At 44.9% G+C, this 16,679-nt stretch overlaps 1 long non-coding RNA gene and 2 pseudogenes across 1 annotated transcript in view; 2 read left to right on the forward strand and 1 right to left on the reverse strand.

The window, feature by feature from the left end:
* Positions 1-2,968: 2,968 nt before the first annotated feature.
* LOC129386488 (uncharacterized) overlaps positions 2,969-16,679 on the forward strand; it is a 36,868-nt gene continuing 23,157 nt past the window's right edge. The window contains exon 1 of the long non-coding RNA XR_008613859.2: positions 2,969-5,172. This is a non-coding gene — a long non-coding RNA (uncharacterized lncRNA). The remainder of the gene's footprint in view (positions 5,173-16,679) is intronic.
* Positions 5,437-6,862, forward strand: LOC140216289 (uncharacterized; annotated as a pseudogene).
* LOC140216291 (uncharacterized) lies at positions 10,706-13,621 on the reverse strand (annotated as a pseudogene).

Raw genomic sequence — 16,679 nt, forward strand, 5'->3', positions numbered from 1 at the left:
TCGTCGTTTCCCTACTTCCACCAATCCTCCAATCGCCTCTTACTAATGCCTATTGCAGACATGTTTGCTTCGCCACTGCTCCCGCTGAACCCAAGGGCTTCAAGGAGGCCAATGGTGCCTAAATTGACCGCTGGGTAGACGTCTTCACATTCTAATAAAACATGCTCCATCGTTTCCCTAGCTTTACCGCAGCAAGCACATGCTTCTTCTTCCTTCTTATATCTCGCTTTATAAGAGATTGATAGGCTCGTAACACTTGGAGTACTTTCACCTGTAACGCACGCCTAGTGGGCTACTCCCATTGTGCCTGTAATCAAGAAAAAAGGCGTGGTTAGAATCTGTATTGATTTTAAGGTGACCTTGAATCCCGTATGTGAACTGGAGCAGTACACGTTGCCAGCCATTGACGACAGTTTTGCATGCCTGAACGGTGGGGACTGCTTCAGCACGCTGGATTTAAGAGACGCGTATAGCCAGGTTCCCATCGATGAGGACTCAAGGAAGATGTGCGTAATCAATACATACCGTGGTTTGTTTTGGTACAGCCGACTACCGTTCGGCATAGCTTCCGCGCCTGCCATCTTCCAGTGGAAAATAGAAACAGTTCTACAGGGCCTGACAGGTGTTCAGGCTTGCCTTGACTACGTTTTGGTACCAAGAAGCGGCAAATAGAGAATCAAGAACAGGTACTCCTAGCGACTGCCCACGGTCGCTGAGAACCTCAGCCGAACAAGGGGGCATAACAGAACCTGAGCATGAAGTTCAGCCGGAACTTGCAGGGAGCAACGCTGAACCCGTCAGATCACCCCAAGCCTTGCGGTGCTCTACACGTCAAAGAAAACCAGTTAAGTGACTTCAGTATTAAGTAAGAAATGTAAAGTGACGTCAGCCGCAATCAGACTACCTTGCAAGCGCTGATGGCACATGTGTTTATAATCTATCTTTCCCTTGTTCTCCCTTTCCCCTTCCGCCTTTCCATTTTATATATACACACTCCGAGATGGAAGCAAAACATTCATGTTCCAACCTTCGAACTGCGTGCTGTCATATACGGTAAGACACGCCACGTGTGTCGGAACTGTGTAACACTGCCAAGGAGCCATCTCGTGTACAGTCGAACCCGACTATAACGAACCCGTTTACATCGAATTATTCTATATATCGAACAATTTCTGGTCACGGTATAGTTACAATGAGTATATATAGCAAAAATTACGCTTACATCGAACAAATATTGCAGTGACTCCCGATATATCGAACGTGAAGCGGCGGAAAAGTGCCCCCAGAAGTTGACTTTCCCTAGCGGTAGCGGGGAAACCCGGCGGCGCGGCTCCATCCAACCGCTCTCCCTACCGTGACCGCGCTGGCTCGGGCTGTTCGGGCGAGCCGTCGACACTCCCCCTGTCGCGCATAGTGAAGTCTATTATCCTCCCTCTTTCTCTATCATCTTTCACTTCCCACTCCCTCTCCCCTGACGACGCTTCGCCGTGCTCCCTCACGGGTTGCAGAATCAAGCGTCCTTCCTTTCTTTAGATCACTATCTATCGACACTCCCCAGCAAAAAATGATCCTGGCCCGCCTACAGCGCTTGCTCAGACAGCCAATCAGAGGCTCTCGTGCGCTCTTCGTGCAAGATGGCGAAAGTGCGAGTTGCCTGGCGGCTTCTCTGGTTTATCGTGTTTGCGCCTTGTGGGCCTTCTCCCGCAGTGTTGCCGTGATGAAGCGGCAGAATTCGCCTTTCGTCGTGAAGATCGAAATCATACATCGCGTCGAACGCGATGTCCCCGCAGCGTGCAAGATTCCGCGGAGCACTCTCAGCACGATTAGGGCTAAAGTGGCCAGACTCGCAACCCGGTGCCCATGGCGCCCGACGCGTACGCACGGCCGGGTACGAGGCGTTCTTCATACGAGCCGGTTTCCGCGTGCTCGGTGACGACTGTAAATTCTGATGAATGTGACGAAGCCGTTGCCGGTGTTGCCGAAGTTTGGAGCGAGCTGTCAAAATTTCCGGGACATTCGAATCAACGGTGGACGAGTTTGTGAGTGCAGATGATAGTGTCGCGACGACGGTAGATCCCGAAACGAAGACTACATCGCCGACATCGTACCGAGCACAAATGAAAGTAGGCACGTTGAGGAAAGAAACTACGGTCCTTTGCCCACATCCTCCGAAGTGATTGGTGCACTCGCATTAGTCCGGTGCTTCTGCGCGAATGCGGAAGGTTGCGGCCTCAGCTGCTCGGACTCCTTAGACAACGTGGGGAAGTACGTGCGTCGCAGGCAGCGAAATTGCCCAAGCAGAAGAAAATGCAGGACTAATTTATGCGAAACTAAGCTAGTTTCGTCAATAAAGTGATCTTATAAATGGTATGTGCTTTTATGACATCCAATTATTTAGCAGGCTTATATCGAATTATGCTCTATATCGAACTGATAGGCGTTTTTTTGCGAGTTCGATATAGCCGGATTTGACTGTATTGCTTTTCAAGCTATTAAGCACAATATGAGCTGTCAAAAAGGAAACCATATATAATGGTGGAATCTTAGTCTGGGAAAGTAATGTGTATTAGATTAGCATAAAAGACAAATATGCAAATCTGGTTCTTATGTTCTGGTACCTATACCACGAAGCAAACAAATTGTGTAGGCTAAGCAGACAAGACAATCAGGAACATACTATAATGGGTATTACTCCATTGATTTAACCATCTGTTTCAGGTAAGTTAGCACATGAAACTTAACTATAAATACTTAGTTTAAACATACCACTTAAGATGGAGTACTTCGTTTTGTCCAATGCTGGCCTTGTGCCAGTTTTTGTCCGGTTCGACACTGCGCCGGTCACACTGTGGCCAGCCTGCCGTGGAAAAAATGGCCACAACAGCTTCACGGACAAATCGGCTGTCCGTCTTCGCAGCCATGAAGCGGTTATAGACAGCTTCCGTAATGTACACGTCCTTCACCAAATGCACCTGGAACAAGTTGCATGTTAAATGTTTTACTTGTCATATTATGCAGCAAAAAGTACTCAAAAAGACTGGTCATTAGGAAATTAGTGTGACAAAGTTATCGCAGCATGACACAGGATCTAGTGTTATTCCATGTTTTCAAACAAGCACAAAGCTGCCACATTAACCTATCAAAGAAGTGTGTGTGAAAACAGAAATACTTACTCGTCCTTCAGCACTTTCATAAAGAGAAGCTGTCGACTTTCCAGAATTTGGCTCGTGATTTTCATTTAAGTTGCTGGATGATATTTCTGAGCTGCCCTTCACTGGTCCTTCAGGACTCTGAAGGGCTCTTGTGCTGCTTTTGGTGTGTCTGGGCTCCCGGAGGGCTGCAGTGCCTTTTTTATGCTCCTTTCTGAGCTTGTGGGCGGAACTCTGTCACCGTGCGAGCTCTTTTCACAACAGTGTGTTTCAGGAATACAGGTCACCGAGAAATGCCAAATGTACAATGCACAAATATAAATGACGGAACATTTTCCCACTGCAAGCATCATCTAAAGACAATGACACAGAATATCAGGCATGCACAGGCTCGTCTACTTTCATGGTGAAAAGGCAAGCATGTGGTCACGCTTCGTGGAGTGTTGGTGCAGTCGCACATGGAACCAAACCTGCATATATATGCAGTCATGCCCAACGTTATTAGACTAGCTTCAGTTGTAAAACTCTCCACCCGCATGCTTGCAGCCGCCATGGTCTTCGAGATCCACCGCGGCGCACAGAGAAACGCACACGGGGGTAAATCTCGGAGGCCATGCAGCCACTGTCGCCACTTCTGTGACAGCCGCCAGATGGCAGCGCGGTTCCATCGAGCTCCACTGCAGACTCCTCGCCGCATCCTTGAGCTCGTGCAGACAGGTAGTTTGCGCGTGTTTCACGATCGTGGCATTCTCCCTTGTCCGAATTAGTGATACGAAATAGCGTTATCCTCATACAGCAATAAGATTTATCGTGCTCGTTAGTTCATACTGAAAGAAGAGTGAACTGCACGAAAGAAAGACACGCATACAGCGAAGCGCAGAAGCTGTGTTTCTAAATGTCGTATGTTTCTTCCTGTCATCTGAATGTTTCGTGCGGTTTACTTCTCACCTAGAGCATCTTGGCACGTTTCCTCACCGCTTTTACTTGCTTAATTAACACTTTGGTCTCGCCAGCTGGCTTATAACTGCCTCATACCAAATTTATTATCCACAAAAATAATAGCACAGCTTCTTTATGAACCTATATTTAATTTTTTTAATGAGAACTTTATTAAAGAAAATGAAGGAAAAAAATCTGTATGACCCACTTATATATAGCTAAGACCGAAACTGTTACAAGGGACATAACCTAGGCAAATGATTTGCGCCCACATGGATACCAACTCCAGCTACAGCAGCTTGCCACGTTTCCTCGCTGCCTTTACTTCAAGACCGTCAACTCTGCCTATTGGAATGGCTAGGTCATCCAATGTGCGGATGCTAATGTTGTTGGACGTCACGACCATATGGCCGAGAGCACTTGCCGTGGCTCTATATATGGCTTGCATTGACGTCACGGCTAGGGACCCTGGGATACTATTCCGCCATGCTGGTGCAGTCACAGAGGGCGCGGTGCAGTTGATGCTATTCGTGTGTGCGGTAGTTTGTCGGTGCGTCGAAATGGCTATCTGCGTAGTTGTCGGATGCTCCAACTGCACTTGTTGGGCAAAATCAACAAATACAAACTTTTTCGTCTTCCAAACATCATCAGACATCAAGGTGACCGTACCAAAGTTATCCGTGAAGCGACGGGGTCTGTGGCTGGCTCGAATAAAACACGCCGACCTCAACACTGAAAGGACCAGCATACGTGTTTGTGGCGCCCGCTTCGTAAACGATAAGCCCGTTGCATATGCACAATGCTACTTTAGCTGCAGGATGTACAAGCACAGCGGAACGGCTTATTTTTTAACGAAAATTTTTCTAGTTCTTGTAGGCAGACCATCAAAACTGTGGCAGGAGGTGGACCCGGATTGGGCCCCTATGCTTTTGCTCGGCTACAGCGCAAAACATGGAGATCCCAGATGCCACGCTCGCACAGCATGCAGCCGAGGCAGCGGAAACTGTGGAGGCGACGAACCCGGACGTCGTTACTGCTTCTCAGTTGCCCTCACCGCGTACAGACGAGGAAGACGGTGAAAAAGGTGGGCGTCTGTTGTGCATTTGGAGCCGAAACAAAAAATTAGAGAGGGGGGGGGGGGGCTGACGCTGTTTTTTTTTTTTTTCAGCGAAATGGGGTAGGCCAGATGTTACTTTCCTGTTTTTTGCCAGCCCATTTGCTATGCCTTCCTGCAACCCCCCCCGCCCCACTCATACTCCGTGTTCATTTTTGTTTGCAGCACATGATGACCTGCACAGTAAAATAAATGTTGTATGTTGCAGAGATTGCAGGCCAGACAGACATGACAATGGGTGACCTCAAAGAATTGGAGTGTGTGTCACTTCATGAGCATTTCTATGCTGGAAGGAATGAAAACAAGCTTCTGTAACTCTCAGAGGAGTCCCTCAAATGTAGTGACAGAAAGGTTGCATACTACACTGGCATGGCAAATGTCACGATCCTTTATGCACTGTTTAGTGTCATGGAGAGATTTGTGTCACACAATGCGAAAAACAGTTTGCCAAAGTTCCAGGAATTGCTGCTCTTCATCATGAAGTTGAAGCTACATTTGCGCATTACTGACCTCGCTTTCAGGTTTAATGTGTCAGGTGCCACAGTATCACGCATATTTGACAAAAGGCTGCATGCTGTGTACTGCCGTCCAAAGTCTCAAATTGTGTGGCCACAACGCAGTGCTCTGCAACGCACAATGCAGTGTTTTACGATTCTTTTGGAGAAAATGTTGCAGTCATACTTGACTGTTTTGAAATGAAGACAAAGAGACCATCTTCGTTTCTGCCCAGAAGTGAAACATGGTCTCAGTACAAAGGTAGTAACACGGCGAAGTATTTAATTGGCATTGCACCACAAGGTATCATCAACTTCATTTCTAAAGGCTGGGGAGGACGCACTAGCGACAGGCACATAACTGAGCACTGTGGTTCTTTTAGACAACTTATTTCCAGGTGACGTGCTCGCAGGCCGAGGGTTCAATGTCTGAAAGTGTTTGGTTTTGCTGCGCTAAACTTCATGTACCAGTGTACACAAAGGGGAAGAAGCAACTTTCTGCAGCAGATGTCCTGAGCACTAGGAAACTAGCAAGTGTAAGGATCCACATTGAGCGAGTGATCAGGCTAATCAGAAATAAGTATGTGGTTGGAAGACCTGGAGACAATTTGGCACCTCTTGACAATATTGTTATGGTTTGCTGTGCCCTTTCCAATCTATGCCTTTGAATAGTTGCATCACTAAGAGAGTAACAGTGACTAGGTGTGTCCCTCGAATGGGCAAAGATGATGAAAGTTATGGGTCCGAATCCCTCTGAGGAACTTTTCTTTACTTGGGTATGTTGCCTTAAAGAGTGAATTCGAATAAGTGTGTTGCGTTAGCCATTAAAATAGCTGCAAAGTTATGCAGAACAGTGTTTCTGTGTGGTAGTTCTTCAAATTGCATTGTTGCTCTGTACAATCGCACTCTCCATGTGGCAAAGGTGAAATGTTTAACCTGCGGCAGTAAAGTTGCATGATTCACATTGTTTGTTCCTTTTTTTTATATTTTGTCTCTCTATGCCTTGCATGTACCATGCTGTGTGCCCTGTATTGGCTATACACCTTTTGCAGATACTAATCTGCATCACTGCTCTTGCCACTGTGCATAATGCAAAATCTTGATGCGAACATTTCAATTTAGTGAGTGTTGTAAATGAACACCAATTAAAATGTTTTTACAATGCATCTATAATATGTATTTGTATTCTGATGATTGCCAGTTGCATGTGTTCAGGGCTCTCACTGACGCTGGTAGTGTGTGGAGTGTTTGCATACAAAGCACCGTGACATAGAAGGATTGAAGAATGCACTGTATTTTTTAGAAGTCCTGAAAGCTCTGCTTATTCCTGACATATGTTTCATAGTCATTACACCAAATTTCTTCACACTGGCAGGCTCAGATTGGCAACATGGGTGGAAGCCTGAACTGCGCTTTTAAAAAGAAGAGAAAATAATTCGTCTTGTCTTTACACTGAGGACAAAACCACTTCTTTGCTCTTGGCTTTTGCTTGAGCCCAAGACAGGAGAAGTGGAACCACTTGTACTGGCATGACACACTGTCACAAGCAACCATTTTTCCAGTGTCTGGTCCACGGCAGAAACAGTATTCCACATCGTCAGACAGCTTGTCTTCAAGATTGCTTTGTTGCCTCGTGTAGTAGTGGCTAAATAGCTCGGGTAAAATTACCCTCTCAAAAAAACTGCTTCGCCTGAGCAAATATATAGATGCAAAACTGATCGTCACGTCTTACTCTTTCAATGTGTAACACGTGGTCCCCACACCACAAAGTCGCAGAAGTGAACCTGGCACAGTCATCGGGGTCTGGATTTGATAGTAGTAAGCGTGATATGTCTTCAGCTTAAATGTTCCACCGGTATCGCTCAAGCATAAATTTTGGGTGGTGATCTCGGCACCTTCAGCAAAAATGGGCATTTCAACTCCACGACACTTTTCCCACAGCTACTGCATGAGACGATGGCATCTGGTGACGCACCGATAAAAGGGTAAGCAGCGCTGAGGAGCAAAGCAGACCTGCGGCATTGCAAGTCGTGATGTTTGGTGGTTTCCTGATCTGTGTAAGCTTGGAAAGCATCTCGTTCATGGTCCAAACCCCACATGACGGCAGGGACTTTGACGGAATTCTTTTTCGGGGTAGCATAATGACTTCAACAGCGATATGATGGGGCTTTCAATATTTGTGTGGCAAACCCTCTTCATTACTGAAGCTGTTACTCTGCCAGCCCGATAAAGAAACGAGTCTGATGAGTTGCTCTGCTGTCTTGTGGCAGCCTCAACTGACATTATTGTGCCCTTCCCAATTGAAAATTCAGATAGAAAGTTCTTAGCCTTCTTCATAAGCACGTCAAAGTCATCAGCCAAGTTCTGCTCACCGTACAACTTTCTTGAGCAGGCTGGGATCGTACGGGCTGCTGGAAGCTCTCGCAATATTCTGGCAGCACTGAAATTAGTGCGGGTACAACGTTGGTGGTTTGGAAAGCTCCATAAAGGCCCCCAAGTTCCTCTTCTGTTGGCGGTGGGATGTCCACACGTTTCCTCGGTTCGACTTCTGTTGTGCTGCTGTTTGCATCGTCTAGCTTTTGCTTTTTTATTCTGGATGAAGTGAAATCTATCTTTGAGCCTCCTGAACTGTACTTTCTCTACATATGCAGGAAGCCAGATGGTGCTGTTTGAGGTGCAGCTAATAGCATTCTTCATTCTCACACCAGTCTCAGCGGCATACAAGCAGGCTCCAACATGAGAGCATGCCTCTCCTGCTCCGGCCATAAAGGTGCAATGGGCTGTGAGCACAACCCCGCTTTTTTTTGGCATAAGATCCACACATGTAGCAGCTGGTCTCGCATCCTTTGTGAATGGTTCACCTGAAAAGGAAATTTCAGGGTACAAATTAATGTTGGGCACATCTCTGCACGAACTCGCGTCACTGTCGAACTTGTCGCGCACTAAGAACCGGCAACAGCAACAAGCCGAATCAGTTAAGGCAGGCCATAAAAAATCGCGTGATGCGTAGCCGGTACATAGATTGGATGGAAAATCTGGAGCGATCTATATCGATTTCTTCATGCGCAACTTAATGCAAGAAAAATAAACTCCTTTGGTTTCCAATCTGAACAAAGCATCAACAGTTGCCTTCATATGCGCATAAAAAAAACGAGGCGTCATCTGAAATCTCCAAGGTACATGTGAAGAAACGGAGTCTAGCTTGACAGTTTGTAAATAATTCTTTTGTTTACGCGAGTCCTTAGACTTAAACATTTCTGGAATGAATTAACATTATTTCTCCTTCTCTCTCATTAAAAAACAGCTTACGAAACCTTGCTACTTACCGCTCCAAGCAGAAGCACCTTTTTACCTTGTAGCTGTTTTGCAGACAGACCCTTCACCCAGCCGTAGTAAAATAATTACGCGCTTCGATCGACTTAAATGCCTTCATCTGCTCAAGGGTCAGAAAATTTGCAGAGAAAACAAGCTAATTGACGATGTCACCCTAACAAATCTCTGGGAATATGCCGACATCACTTGCCGTGTCCGTTCCCGGTCACAGCGTGAAGGGGTCGATGTTTTCACACATGCGTACTTTTTCCGCATACCGCACGCGCTCGCACCCCGTGAGATCCAGGTGGTATTTCGCCTCCAAAGGCTGCTTAGTGAAAAGCGGCGGCATGTCCCACAAAAAAAACGCCACCAGCGACTGCAAAGGAACGCGCACGGCCGGGCCGCTGCACTGTGCAGACTCCGCATGGACTGCATCAACATGACTGCCACAGCGCGCGCCGGCTTCTTCAATTTGAGGGAGCCTTTGTTCTGTTTTCAGAGTGAAAAACGTGACATATTTGCCATTGATATCCCACATGAAAATGAGGTGGGAATTTCCAGCTGGAAACAGCTCCCTAAGCTGGAAATTTCTCATATCTAGCTGGAAATGTCATTCCCCAGCTGTAAGTTTTCCATTTCCAGTTGGGAAGTTGCTATTTCCAGCTGGAAGTTTTCTAGTTAAGGCTGGGAAGTCTTATTTCCAGCTGGAAATTTTCCAGTTCCAGTTGGGAAGTCACATGTCCAGCTGGAAATTTTCCAGTTCCAGTTGGGATAAGTTATGTTGAGCTGAAAGTTCTGCAGTTCCAGTGGACATAAGTAATTTCAGCTGCATAAAGGCTGTTCTACATAACTGCCTTGAATGTGCTGCTGTAGTTAAATATTTAAAAGCAGATCACACAAGGTTTGGCATGCATTCATAAAGCTTGTAAATTTGCTTATGCGACTATATGAAAATTAGAAGGGCATTATCATTGCATGCATTCTATGATACACAATATGGAGTAAATGCAGATCAACAATATACTTCCAGATGAATAAACTCGCCTATAGTTATGTTTTAAGTACATAAGAGTGCTGCTTGTAGCCACATTTAATGTCAAACAGCAAATTTATTAGCTCAAGAACCGCGACAACATTATGAAGTGTGCAGCAAATACATATGTAATCTGTGCAAGAAAACATTCACATGCCATGTCGCCCGTCTTGTCGTTTGTGTTCTTCTTCCTAAGTCCTGGTCTTCTGGGCCTTGCCTTTACCTACTTCAAGCATGAACCAACTAGCCCAAGCAAGAGTTTTACTTATTCACATGCATTTTGCTTTAAAAGGCATGTAATGGAAAGCAAGTGTAAAGCATATGTGAGCCATATGAAAAAACAATCAACCTGCAGACATAGGAAAGCGAAATTACCAAGTGATCAATAGGGAAATTAAGTTCTACATTCAAATGTATTGCTCAGCCCCTAATGTTATTCTGGCCAGATAACACATGTCTGCATAACATTATGAGCATGCGTGCCAGATCATGTGGTGTTATCACTACTAAAATGAGAATATACAAATGTAATTTCATAACAATGTTCTATTGAATTGAATTTGCACTTTTTTCTCCTCCTTGCATGCAAGGTTAAAAGGCTGAAGGCTAGATTGCCTTACGAATGCCTCTACTACTATTACAGCGTGGCATACAAGCCAATGAGGACAATTATGAAAAACAGCGTAGTATACAGAAGTTTTAATTATAGAACTTACATATAGCAAAAAAAAGTTGACAAATCATGGCATCTTACAGACGCACAAATATATATATATACATACAAAGAGAAAAAAAACAGATTTTCAATATGTAATGAAACATCACAGTGCAAGAATATTATGAGAGGTGTGCGAGGGGTGGTCCCTATAAGCTTTGTCTGTTTAGGATTTTGAAACAATAACACAGCACAATAGTACTTGGAGTGCTGTTTATCAATCAGGAATTGTCTTTCTATGACCACTCTTAACTATTTACTAGATTACAAAATAATTCTTCACTGCCAAAAGCAAAGTATATGCAAAGGCGGGCATGCTTATCAATCTCAAACAGCCTTTCATATTGTTGCTTTGCAATCTTTATGTGTTCAGTTCGCATCAAAGCACTGACTGAGTACACATTTGACATTACGTAGAACCGTTCAGTAGAGCCATGCCTACAACAAAATGTTCTTTTCACCTTAGCATAGGTACCATCAGCCAAAATAACAGCTGTGCTACTTATTCTGATGTGTCTAATATACTTCTCTGAAGTAATGATGGCACCGGTCACATTTATCCTCTTACTCCACTGCTTCAAATCTAAGCAGCGCTGAGTGAGCACAGAGAAAACTGTGGGAGACGCCTTCACCATTTCCCAAGGGAACAATTTTGCCAAGGATTTTTTTAGACTTCGCTTCCATCAATGACAACGCATAGTCAGTCGCCAATGCCTTTAGGGCAAACATACTGCTGTGAAGCAGCAGCCGTGTGGCAATTTGGAGGGCTACTCCATTAGAAGAACTCGCAAGTCGCAGCAGCTTGCCCATGTTCCCTTCAAAACTGAAACATGAGTGTGCCCATAAAGGGCCAAAGAGGACCACTGACTTTGGGATATGAAGGAGCTGGTGCATGTTATATGTCATGTTCTTTTGACCGTAAAGGAACTTGACACCAACAACAGACTCTGTGAGAAATCGGGCACTGTGCTCTATGCCTGACGGTGACACCGAATCTTTCAAAAGGAGAAACATTCCTTTTACAAGGAGACCCCAATGTTCCAGATACTTCCTTGGCAGTACATTAATGAGGCATGGCATGCTGCAGCACAGCAGCCAATATTGCCATTCAGATGCTTTCCAGTACTTTCGAACTGTCAGTGCCCTTGGCTGACGGCTGATGCACTCAGGCATTTTGATTGAGCGAAGTCTTTCATTAATGACTTTCATTGTAGAAGGACTTCCGCAATAATAGTCCATTCCACACTCTGACAACCATAACTCGGTTATTTGCCTGCTAACACCAAGCAACACACAGTGCATGTAGTCAGGGCACCAGGACCACACGGCTAAATGCAGGCAGATTGATTAAAGGAGAAGGGCCTTTTACACCCTTCACCGTGGAGCCAGTGTGGCAGGCAGCTGCCATGTCTGCCACTAGCTCTTCATCTGTGCGGTCAGGATGAGGCTGGCGGTACTTGACTGTACCTGCATTGCAGAAAAAAAGTGACAAGGTGACATTCACATCCAGTACTGACCGTGTGCCAGGACCTAGTTCAACAATTAAGAACAGTGTTTTTAACCCACAGTTAACCTAACTGCTTTATAAAAGTAAAAATGCCAATTTTTAGTGATTAGTGATTTTACTGTGCACAAGAAGTTATTATACAAGAGACGAAGCTATAAATACAATGACAAGCAAGTGGCACTGGTGTATCATGACATAATCTGATTATATTCTAATACATGAGATTCATAAAACCATGATTCTTTTGGCTACTGCCTGTTCGCATTCTACTGGGTTCTGGGCACTGTTATACACCTGCTAGCGTGTGAAACTTATTGAGTTTCACAATAATACTGCACTGCTGGGTTAAAGTTGAGTTGAACTTCAGATAAATAATGAATCTGCCGATGACACGTGAATGCTATAATAACGCGGAAGACAAAATATACACTTATTGTATGAAACTTACCATCTACGTTGTTGCCTGGATTGTAGCACCAGCCGAAGTAGCCGTTAAACTGCATCATATATGCTGCATTGGTGCTCTTGCGGGTGAATCTGCAAAACAGCAGATGCAGAACACCTGCTGATATATATATATATATATATATATATATAGACTATAGACATTTATGGTAATTGCACATCAAGGACTCTTACTTTAGAGCATATCTGCGTGTCATTGAATATCCAAGTTATGCCACTTGTGTTGAGCTTCTGCAGCTGAATGGCAAAGGCTTCCAGCAGCAGTGTCATGTTGGGATGTTCATTTCCATACCACAGTAGCGGCGCCGTTACATTCTTCCAACGCAGTAATGGTGGCAGTTCATTAAGGGTTATTTGAACTGGCCATATGCTGTATTTCAATGAATTGAAAATGGGGCTGCCATCACAATTTACGGTCACTGTCAAGTCGTGTGCAGCCATGCCAACTTTTTCCCGCGTCACTCGGTACTGCGAGCAGTCTGTTATGTCACTCATTGAAGTGCTTCCAGAACTATTACGCAGGCTATCCATCACTGCAGTACCAGCTGTCTTGCTAGAAAGCACGAACTCCAGTTGCTTATCGATAGGCAGGCTCACAAAAAACTGCCTGAACGTACGAGGTCACGTCCAAGATATTTCGAATGGCACAATTGGCACTCAGCTTGAAGTCCTCGTCATTCTAAACTGCCCTTCGTTTCTCCAAGCGACAGCTTGCAATGTGGGCAGTAAAAGTGAAGCACGATATCTGTGATATCGACACCACAGAGCTTCTTGAATAAATATTTGCTCTCAGGGAACGCCTTTTTGCCTAAAAGGTTGTTGAACAATTTTTGGGTGGCCTCGATTACCGTCCAGGAGAGACCGTACTTGACAGCGATGTCCAATAGCATCACCCCGGGTCAGTGTCCCGTTGTCATTGAACGGTTCAGCTAAGTCTGCGTAAAAGGTGTCATTTCTTTCCGAGGACACATTCTCAACTGCATAGCTGTCCTGAGGCGGTGTACTTGATGTGGCACCATCGTCCATTCGGAATGACGCAGATTCGTGCAAATCTTCGTCGCAGTCATCAGTAAAACTAAAGATTTCTGGTGATGTGCCACCATCGTCCATTTCTTCGTCGTAGTCATCACTAAAAAATTCCGGAGATGACAGTTCGCGCTCCTTGCCATGCTGATCGTCGGTGAAGGTGCGGGTAGAGGAATGCGATCTTTCACCTGTGTATGAAGTGGTGACATGGGTTGCGAAGCATTGCACGAAGAATTGTGAAGGCGCCATTTTGTTGTCTTCAGTATGGAATCACTTGATCCGGGATCCAAATATGTTTTTCGTCTCTTTGGTGGACCCATCGTATACACAATCTGTGCCGAAACGTGCGAGACTGAGAAAGGAGCTGGTGCTGACAAATTTCAAATGGAAGAAAGCGGAAGAGAAAATTCCTAAGCACACAGCCACAGGGCTAGACGAGGTTCCCGTTAGGCTGATTAATGAACTAGGACCAAAAAGTAAGGAAACAGTGGAAAAAACTTTAAAAGATAAATACCAGACAATTGCGACAAAGTAGAATGAATTTAATTTATAAAGGTAAGGGGTAGAAAGACAGAATTCACTAGTATAGACCGTTGACCATTACATTGGTAATATACAGGCTAGCAATGCAGGCAATCAATTAAAGCTTCAAGAATGGGCAGAGAATAATCGCATTTTGGGAGAGCTTTAGAATGGCTTCGGAATAGGTAGGCGTTTGGGTGATAACTTGTTTGTTCTTATTCAGTGTATTGAAATATCAAAAGCGGAAAGCCGACCGTTATATGTGGCCTTTTTAGACATTACAAGAGCCTATGACAACCTAGACCGCAAATTGTGGGATATTCTGGAAGGGGAAGGCTTAGATGATGATCGTCTACAGCTTTTGAGAGAGATTTACCTAGAAAATACCATTTGCGTTGAATGGGAAAGGATGAGGAGCGAGGAGAAAGTTCATATCAACAAGAGACTGAGGCAGGGGTGCCCTTTATCCCCACTGCTGTTTATGATGTACATGGTGAGGCTAGAGAGGGCGCTAGAAGGAAGTAATATCGGCTTTAATCTCTCGTACGAACAGGCGGGTACAGTAGTAGAGCAGCAGCTTCCAAGTTTATTTTATGCGGACGACATTTGTTGCTAGCTAACAAGCAAAGTGATTTACAACATCTGGCTAATATCTGTGGACAGGAAGGCAACCATTTAGGTTTGAAATTTAGTGTTAGAAAATCAGGCGTTATGGTATTCAATGAAAACAGTGAACAGACAGTGGCAATACAGGGCCAGGAAATACCTCAGGTAAGAGAATATAAATACCTTAAGATATGAATAAGTGAAGGCAATAGATATATGGAAATGGAAACACAGGAAAAAATAACAGTGAAGGGGAAGAGAAATGCAGCCATAATGAAGCACAGAGCACTATCGGGATACAATACGTACGAGGTGCTCCGAGGTATGTGGAAAGGTGTAATGGTTCTAGGACTTTTGGAAATGTGGTTGTTTGCTTTAAATCAGGGGTACAATCAGGACTCGATAGGAACCAAAGGTCAGTGGGTCGCCTCACATTGGGCGCTCACGGGAAGACTACAAATGAAGCTATGCAGGGTGATATGGGCTGGACTAGTTTTGAAGTGAGGGAAACTCGCAGTAAAATTGAGTATGAAGAACGCCTGAGGAATATGGAAGAAATTAAATGGGCTGGGAGAGTGTTTAGGTATCTGTACAGGAAAAAAAAAACATTGACTCATAGTGGAGCAAAAGAACTAGGAAGCTTACCAGCAAGTATGCGGCCTGTAGGGTGGGCAACACAGCAACAAAGCACGTCAAGGGGGAAAGTCAGAGAGGCTGAAATAATCTCATGGGTGGCGGCAATGCAAAAGAAACCTGCCATGAGTAACTACTTAAGAGGAAAAAACGAAATCAGGAAAGAAACCATTTATGATAACTCAAAGGGAAGCTCATTACTTTTCGAAGTGAGATCGGGATGCGTTAGAATACATACCTATAAAGCGAGATATAAGAAGGAAGAAGAAGCATGTGCTTGCTGCAGTAAAGCTAGGGAAACTATGTAGCATGTTTTACTAGGATGTGAAGACTTGTACCCAGCGGTCGATTTAGGCACCACTGGCCTCCTTGAAGCCCTCGGGTTCAGCGAAAGCAGTGGGAAAGTAAACATGTCCGCAATAGGGATTAGTAAAAGAAAAGTAGGGAAACGACAAAAAACGGAGACGTACGAAAGCACAGTTCGCAATAGGGGATCACAAAATTTGTTGAGAGAGTTCATCGTGTTTTTTTTCTTTTTTATTGTTTAACCTAGGTAGGACATTTGGCAGTATAATAGCAAGAGCTTGGTGGCGCAACCCAACGCTCCGTTCCAAAGGGGACGCTCAACATCCATCCATCCATCGGGTAAACACGCAGCCGAAATGAGCGCCTCGCCAGCCACGCGTCTGCTGCATCGCTACCACTGAAGTGAAAGTGAGCCCGTTTCGGATATCGTGCGCTTTCTGCGAGCGTCAAAGAGTAAGTCTTTATCATGAAAAAAAATGTTATGTCAGCCCACATCATTACTCCTGTGAAATTTTACGGGCCCAGTTAGCACTAGATCGAGATTCAAGCGTGTTTTGTCTGTGCACATTTCGTGAAGCGGCTCAAAGTGTTAGGGGCTAGTGGGGGGCTTCGAAATAATTTCGACCACTTCGGGTTCTTTAGCGCACACTGACGTCATACGGCACACGGGCGCCTTCCATTTCGCCTCCCTGAAAATCACCCTATGCATGCCTCCTGGTAATGTCTCGACGTATTTACAAACCACTTTTCGTCTGCGCTTGCAGACCTGTAGCATGTCATTTTGACGCTCATATAAGCAATTTGCTATGATTGCAGACAGTGAAGGAACAGATCTGTTCATGAAACCGTTCATTC

Source organism: Dermacentor andersoni, chromosome 3 (assembly GCF_023375885.2).
Source record: "Dermacentor andersoni chromosome 3, qqDerAnde1_hic_scaffold, whole genome shotgun sequence".
In the NCBI taxonomy this organism is placed as follows: domain Eukaryota; kingdom Metazoa; phylum Arthropoda; class Arachnida; order Ixodida; family Ixodidae; genus Dermacentor; species Dermacentor andersoni.